The 7918-nt window shown below is 43.9% G+C and overlaps 1 non-coding gene across 1 annotated transcript; it reads left to right on the top strand.

Moving 5' to 3' along the window:
- The first annotated feature begins 258 nt into the window (after positions 1-258).
- LOC118578920 lies at positions 259-365 on the top strand. The gene has a single exon (XR_004944310.1). It is a non-coding gene; the product is annotated as a U6 spliceosomal RNA (small nuclear RNA).
- The last annotated feature ends 7553 nt before the right edge of the window (positions 366-7918 follow it).

The raw sequence follows: 7918 nt of genomic DNA, 5'->3' as shown, positions 1-7918 counted from the left end.
CATCAATAAAACCAAATAATCTGAACAGGATCTCCCTTCTTTTATGGTCACTAATGAGAAATAGGATACAGGGACCCATGCTCGTCTCGGTAAACTCTACATAGGATGCTCTGGGGAGAAAGATAGAGACAATCTGGAAGATGCTCCAGTAAAGGCCTTTTGGCTTACAATGTATAGTCATCAGCAAGGGCTTCTCTAGACTGTGCCCTTACCCACTGGGGTCTCTCCAATCCACAGGCCTTAAGAAAGGGCCACATGGTGCTCACTTCAGCAGCACATATACTACAATTGGAACGATACAGAGAAGATTAGCATGGCCCCTGTGCAAGGATGACATGCAAATTCATGAAGCATTCCATATTTAAAAGGAAGGAAGGAAGGAAGGAAGGAAGGAAGGAAGGAAGGAAGGAAGGAAGAAAAGGAAGGGCCACATATTTTTCTGCACACTGGCCTGGCCTAAGTAAGTCTCCACAGCTGTGAGCAGATTCTGGCACGGATTGAGAGTTAGACAGACAGTGTTTCTTGCTTGGTGAAGCTTGAGAAGCTTTTGCTGCAAGTCCTTGGGCTGCCTAAGAACTTTGCAGTTTCTTTCAAGTGTTGTCAATACAGGAAACACATTCAGAGGAGCCCCAGAAGCTACAGAGGTGTGCAATAATAGGTATAGCAGGAACCACTCAGTGCTGTAGGACCAGAACAAGAAGGTATGAAGTCAGACTGATGTGTTCTGAGCACCTGAGTTATTCTCCTAGGTTCTGGCTTCCTCTAGGGGGTGGGATATCCAGTTTCATTGCTTCTGGTACTACTTTTCTACCTCAGGCACCACCCTTCTGGGCCTTGTCATGATGGCCAGGTCATATCCAAAGGATGCAGGATGCTGTTATCCGAGTGGCCAAGAGTGTTCTTGCAGATATACCATGGACCCTTCAGTCCTAATGACCTTTGGGACTAATAACCACTTTCCCTATCAGTTACTTACCCCTTACCCCATCAGGAATGGCTTTAGACCTCTCCCTATTAAGGATCCTCCCACTCTGTGATTGCTTAATATGCTGAGTGCTGCCTCCTTGAGTCCTTGGTCTCATGAGATATAATAGGGAAAGTAGATAGGAAAAGCCAGTTTCTGTTGAAAAATGGGTAGAGCAGTAATGGTGTGAATGCAGACCCAGCAAGTGTATGAAATCTTGCTGGCCAACTCTAAAAAGACCTGTTTTCTGTATGTAGACTCTGGGCAAAGTCACAAATATGAAGCTTGCATAAGCAGAAGTCATCTCCCACAAAGACCTCCAACCTGACCTCTCTGGGTACCCAATAGGAATATAATGGGTACCAGAGGCAAATCTGTAAGGAAAGGCCAAGCCTGTCTATCAGCTATGGCTAATAATGGGCTAGTAGGCCTGGATTTTTGAAAGTTCAGAAGGAAGTTTGAGAATCCACTGAAGGATGGTTCCTCTATAATCTGGGTCACTTGGGGCTAAAGATTCAGCTGTGATTCACAAAAAAATCACAACCATTGACGTGAAACCGCTGCTCTACTAGAACAATTAACCCTGGTTAGCTGGGTATGCTGGCTAGTGGTTTTGTTTGTTTATTTGGTTGGTTTTTGTTTGTTTGTCCACTTGACACAAGATAGATCTCTCTGGGAAGTGGACTCTCAGTTAAGAAACCCCCACACATACATATCAGATTGGTGTAGACGAAAGCCGCAGAGTTGATGAGGTGAGGTTAGCTCGTGGTTTGTCCATTCCTCTGGTCTTTCTCTTGGGCTTTAACCCAACTTTCTGGCTTTGTGTTTTTTATTTATTAAGACCATTTAGAAATTCTTGTACAGATTGGCCCATAGGCATAAGTTTATGGGGCATTTTCTTGACTCACCATAGACAGTGCCACCCCTGGGCTAGTACTCCTGGGTACTATAAGAAAGCAGACCGAGCAAGCCACAGGAACAAGCCAGTAAGCAGCATTCTACCATAGTGTCTGCATCAGCTCCTGCCTCCAGGTTCCTGTCTTCAGTTCCTTCAATGACAGAGTATGACCTGAGAAATGTAAGGTATAATAAACCCTTTCCTCCCTAAGTTGCTTATGGTCTTGGTATTTTACCACAGCAATAGAAACTCTAAGACCCTGGGGCTGAGAGAGAAACTGTGATTAAGAAGAGTCCAATATCATTGAGTTGAATCTTCTGGACACATTTCCCACCAAAGGATCAACCCACCAAAGCTATAGTCCAGAGAGGGCAAAAATCACATCTCCTCAGAGTGGGTAAGACCTCACAATGGTAGTCAACAAAGTCTGGCTTACCAAGTTGAAGGAGAAACTAGCCCCTCCCCATTGTATCAAGGCTGAGCAAGGTATCCCACCACAGGGAATGGGCTCCAATAAGCCAGCTCATGCACCTGGGATAAGTCCTGGTCTTGCTGCCAGGGACCCCACAAACAGATCAAGCCATACAACATCCAGTGGGTCTAGTTTGGTCCCATGCAGGTTCCCGGGCTGTCAGTCCAGAGTCAGTGAGCTCCAATTGGTACCGGTCAGCTATCTCTGTGGGTTTCCTCACCATGATCTTGACCCCCCTCTTCTTCTTCTTGGGGGTAGAGTGGGAGGGAGGTGAGGAGGCAGGAGAAGTGGAGGGAGGGGAAACTGGGGTTGGTATGTAAAATGAAAAAATTTTTAATAAATAAATATTTTTTAAGGAAGGAAGGAAGGAAGGGAGGGAGGGAGGGAAGGAAGAAAGAAATTGTTGTTGTTTTGTTGTTTTTTAAAAAGACTTATTTATTTATTATGCATACAGTATTCCGCCAGCATGTGCCCCTGCAGGCCAGAAGAGGGCACCAGATCTCATTACAGATGGTTGTGAGCCACCATGTAGTTGCTGGGAATTGAACTCAGGACCTCTGGAAGAGCAGTTGGTGCTCTTAACCACTGAGCCATCTCTCCAGCCCAAATAAATATATATATTTTTTTAAAAATCACATCTCATGCTGGCAGCTGAACTTGGTAATGCATAAGAGTCTGTCACATGGTGCTGGTTTGGGTGCCACAAAAATTTCAAGAAATGCCAGGACTGTGAGATAATCACCAAGGACAGTATCAAGTGTACAGTGGATCCAAGCTGAGTCTATGAAGTGAGCTATGTGTGCTGTGGAGGGCAAAGTCAGGGAAATGAAGCTGTCCAGGCCCTTTGGGTCCCAGAAGATCATGAGTGAGTCCCAGACATTGGACACCGAGTTCTGATTATAATTGTGTCCTGGTTCTTCACTCTTGGAATTAGGAAGACTGTCTTATGTTCTCCATGAGGCTTTCCTGGGAACCTACTAAAGCCCAGGGAATACTGATTTTTTTATGTATCCAGTTTAACTAAACTGGTGTTATACAGCACTATCTTCCAAGTCACTGCCATGACATCAGCTGTACTGTCTCAGAAAAGATTATCAAAGCCAAGCTTGTGGATTCTTCAGTTGCTAATGTTATTATATCTCACAGGATGACTGGATGTTTTTCTAGAATGGAAAAGAAAGCTGAAAAGCTTAAGCAAGTTATAAGGCCTAAACAAGGTATGAAAAACATCCAAGCCCCATACATTGATGTCAAATCTCTGCTTAAATCAGTGGTTATTAATTTATTGGTCTATACTCCATGACAAAGATTGGCTTAAAGAACAAAAATGTGTGTCTGATATGGATGTTCAATAACCATACTTAGAGGCTATACTAATGTGGTCAGAGGGATTAAAAGGGAGAATATTTCTTCCCCCTTGTCCTCCAAGGTCAAGTAAGTCTCAAGAGACCGTGGGACAACTCTCAAGATGTTCTGTAACTGTGTAGAGACACCCGTTCTCTTGTTCAGGGAGGACATAGAGAATCCATCCAGTGAGTTTTAGGCAGTGTCTAGTCCATAGAGAGGAAGGTCTGTATAGGGGATAAGTTTCCTCCATACTTCCCAGTGAAGCCAAGGTCAAGCAAGGCTTTTGACTTATCTTCACATAAATGAAACAACTAATAACAAGAAGACTAGAGGAGCCAGTGTCTCAAGCCCAAGTGACCCCTGAGCTCTAGATCCACAACTAGCCATGACGGTAAAAAATAAAGGGGATTAGTTCTGGCCACCTGCATGGGCTTAGACACCCAGCAGGAATGGACAACTGAAGAATAACATGGCTGCTGTGCTTCTTTGACAGCGTAAGGGATCACACTCCTCAGGCATTAGACGGAAAATCCTGTGAGATGTTGCTTAGACAACTATTTCATTCCTTATTTCCTTCTTGATTAGAAAAATGCTATCCAGCTATATTGGCTCAGTTCAACATGGAATTCCCTACCTGCCATCACAAAAGACAAGCCGACTATTTATTATCTTTATGTATGTATGTATGTATGTATGTATGTATGTATGTATGTATGTATATGTGTACTTTATCTGCATGTTCAACTTTATGCCAGAAGAGGGCATCAGATCCCACTATGATGGTTGTGAGCCACCATGTGGTTCCTGGGAGTTGAACTCAGGAGCTCAGGGAGAGCAGGCAATGCTCTTAACCTCTGAACCATCTCTCCAGCCCCCATTATCTTTAAATGACCATTAAAGTTGTCCCCTCGCCCCCTTGGGAATGGCTGACACTGAAGTTACAGATGGTTGTGAACCACCACTTGGATGCTGGGAATTTAACCTGGGTCCTCTGGAAAAACAGCAAAGCTCTCCACAGTGGGATGGTCTTTCTGTATGCTGTCAATATGTGTTGCTACCATTGGTTAATAAAGAGGTTGCTCTGGCCTATGGTAAGACCAGTTATAGCCAGGAAGGAAATCCAAGCAAAGAGACAAGGAGAAGGGTGGAGTAAATGTAGATGCCATCCAGTGGCCCAAGGAACAATATGCCAGCAGATTGGTAATGCCATGGCCATGTGGCAAAATATAGATGAATAGATATGGGTTAATTTAAGAGCTCTCTAGCAATAAGCACGAGATATAGACCAAAGAGTTTGTAATTAACGTTAAGCCTCTGAGTGATTATTTTATAAAAATGGCTTCTGCCCAAGTGGGACTGGGCAGGACTGGGCAGGACCGAGAAACTTAGGTCTATAGTTCTCTCAATCTCTGAGCCAACTCTTGGGCCCTATGCTTTTTATTTAGGGAAAGGGTGTCACTAAATGAGTTGCCCAGACTATCCTTGAATTTCCTCTGTAGCCCAGGCAGGCCCAGCTCCCTCCCCTTTTTATAAATGCTGGAACCAAACCCAGGGCCTCAGAGCTGCTAACCATTCTGTCTCCAACTCAAATTTTAAACTTCTGAGGAGAAAGAACAAACAAACAGTATGTCATAATATTTTCAATACTTTATAAAAAAAACTTCTGACAATTTTCAATACTGTTTTTAACTAGTAGGTTCACAATACATAATAGTTGCGTTAAATTAAAACTTCACTGATCTGAGACCTTTGGAAGATCAGCAAGTGCTTTAAGTCACTAAGTCGGTAGTTCTCAACCTGTGGTTCTTGACCCACCTGATCCTTTCACAGAGGTCGCCTAAGACCATCTGAAAGGACAGATACTTACAATTCATAACAGTAGCAAAATTACAGCTAGGAAGTAGCAACAAAACAATTTTATGGTTGGGGGGGGGTCACTAAACATAAGGAACTGTATTAAAGGGTTGCAGCATCAGGAAGGTTGAGAACCACTGCTCTAACCCTCTAACCCTCTTCCTTCATTTCAAAGCTAGTTGCTTAGTGTGTCCAAATCCATCCCTCTCCCCAGCCCTCTCCCCACTCCTCTGCTCTGACTTGTCCTGTTGCCTCTCTCCTAAGGGTCCTTTGTCCTTACACTGGACCCATCTGATAACCCAGGGTTATTATCCCTTTTTCTCAAGATCTTAAGTTAAACCCCATCTTGAAAGTCTTTTCTGTCAGGCTGGAGATGTAGCCCTTTGGTAGAGGGCTTGTTCAGTACACAGGAGGCCCTGGGTTTGACTCCATAGCACCACATGAATGGGATCTGATAGAGGACATTTGTAATCTGAGGTAGAAACAGGAAGATTGAGAGTTCAAGGGCATCTGCGGCTACACAACAAGTTCAAGGTCAACATGGACTACAGCAGACCCTGTCTAACAAAGAATAACAAAGTCCTTTTGCTGTGCAACATGTTTTCAAATTCTGGGAATTAGGCTGTGGGCATCTTTTTTTTTTTTTTTTTAAGATTTATTTATTTATTTATTATGTATACAGAAGAGGGCGCCAGATCTCATTACAGATGGTTGTAAGCCACCATGTGGGTGCTGGGAATTGAACTCAGGAACTCTGGAAGAGCAGTTGGTGCTCTTAACCTCTGAGCCATCTCTCCAGCCCGGCTGTGGGCATCTTTAAGATGCCCATCACTCTATCTTCCATTATATGTAATGAAGCTGGACAGAGACAGCTCAGCAATGAAAAGATCTGAGTTCAGCTCCCAGAACTGACATCAGGTGGCTCACAAACACCTGTAACTCCATCTTCCAAGGATCCATGTCCTTCTCAGTTATCTACAATCATGTGCAAATACACACACACACACACAATGTAAAGATAATAAAAATATATCCTTAGAGACTACATAATAAGAAAATCTGGGCCAACAAGATGGCTTAATGGGTCAAGGTGCTTGCTGCCAAGCCTGACAACCTGAGTTCAATTCCCAGAACCCACAAGATAGAAGGTGAAAACCCTCTCCCTAAGATTGTCCTCTTACCTCCTATGCTCATGACTATATAGATACACATACACACACTCACCAAGTCCTTAAACACATACATACCACACACACATACATGCACACACATATACTGAATACATACATACATACTGAATACATACATAAATAAAGGTAAAAAACTGTCTTAAGAATTGTTATGTCAGGCAATGGTGGCACACGCCTTTAATCCCGGTACTTGGGAGGCAGAGACAGGTGAATCTCTGTCAGTTCGAGGCCAGCCTGGGCTACAGAGAGAGTTCTAGGACAACCAGGGCTACACAGAGAAACCTTGTCTTGAAAAACCAAGAAAGAACTGCTCTACAGGAACTGGTAAGACAGCTCAGTGTGGCCAAGCCCAATGACCCCAGTGCCATCTCCAGAATCTACCCAATGGAAAGAAAAACATGACTCCTGAAAGTTGACTTTAGACCTCTGTACCACATGCATTCACACACACACACACACACACACACACACACACACACACACAGCGCACACATACACACAAATGAATAAAAGATAACTTTTTTAAAAAATTAAAATGGAAAGGAAAAAATCTGAGGGTGGCGAGGCAGAGAGGTGGGAAGACCTCAGCATCCTAATGGCATTGTGAAGCATTGGTTCCAGCTCTGCTTCCATACAATCCAATGTTGTCACTGTGAGTCACAGTTCATCAGACTGTCACTATTCACAGCTGAACACACTCTGGAATAATTCATTGTGAGGGATATTAAAGTACTGGGTCACATGAGATTGTGTCTGGGGTCATGCTACATATGCTGTGCTCATGTTGAATTCCCCGAAAGTACTATGTGGTCCAGCCATTGTCTGTTCTATGTCACATCCATCCTCACAGCCAGCTCCTGCTCATTACTTCCATGTATGTTTAATGCCTCTCCCTGCCTGCCTGGAAGTGCACCTTGGCACACTAACCTCTGCTTGTGTGCCCTGTTAGCCTTCTACAGGCTCAGTGACGACAAAGGCCATGCCTTTGCTCTTTGCTAATCCCAAGCTATAAAGGACACTGTCAGGAATCGGTGCTCCATGCTCAGGTCACCTTTCTTTCTCTTGGCTTTTTTATCCGGGGCAGATTCTTCTCTCGTGGAACCAGATGGCTACCAGTGGCTCCAGGCTCACCTTTTACCAACTTGGCAACATTGATGGAAAGAGTGTCCCTCTTACATTAGGTCCATAAAAAG

Source organism: Onychomys torridus, chromosome 2 (assembly GCF_903995425.1).
Source record: "Onychomys torridus chromosome 2, mOncTor1.1, whole genome shotgun sequence".
NCBI classification, from domain to species: Eukaryota; Metazoa; Chordata; class Mammalia; order Rodentia; family Cricetidae; genus Onychomys; species Onychomys torridus.
The sequence above is the reverse complement of the archived record's forward strand: the minus strand, read 5'-3'. Positions and strand labels throughout refer to the sequence as shown.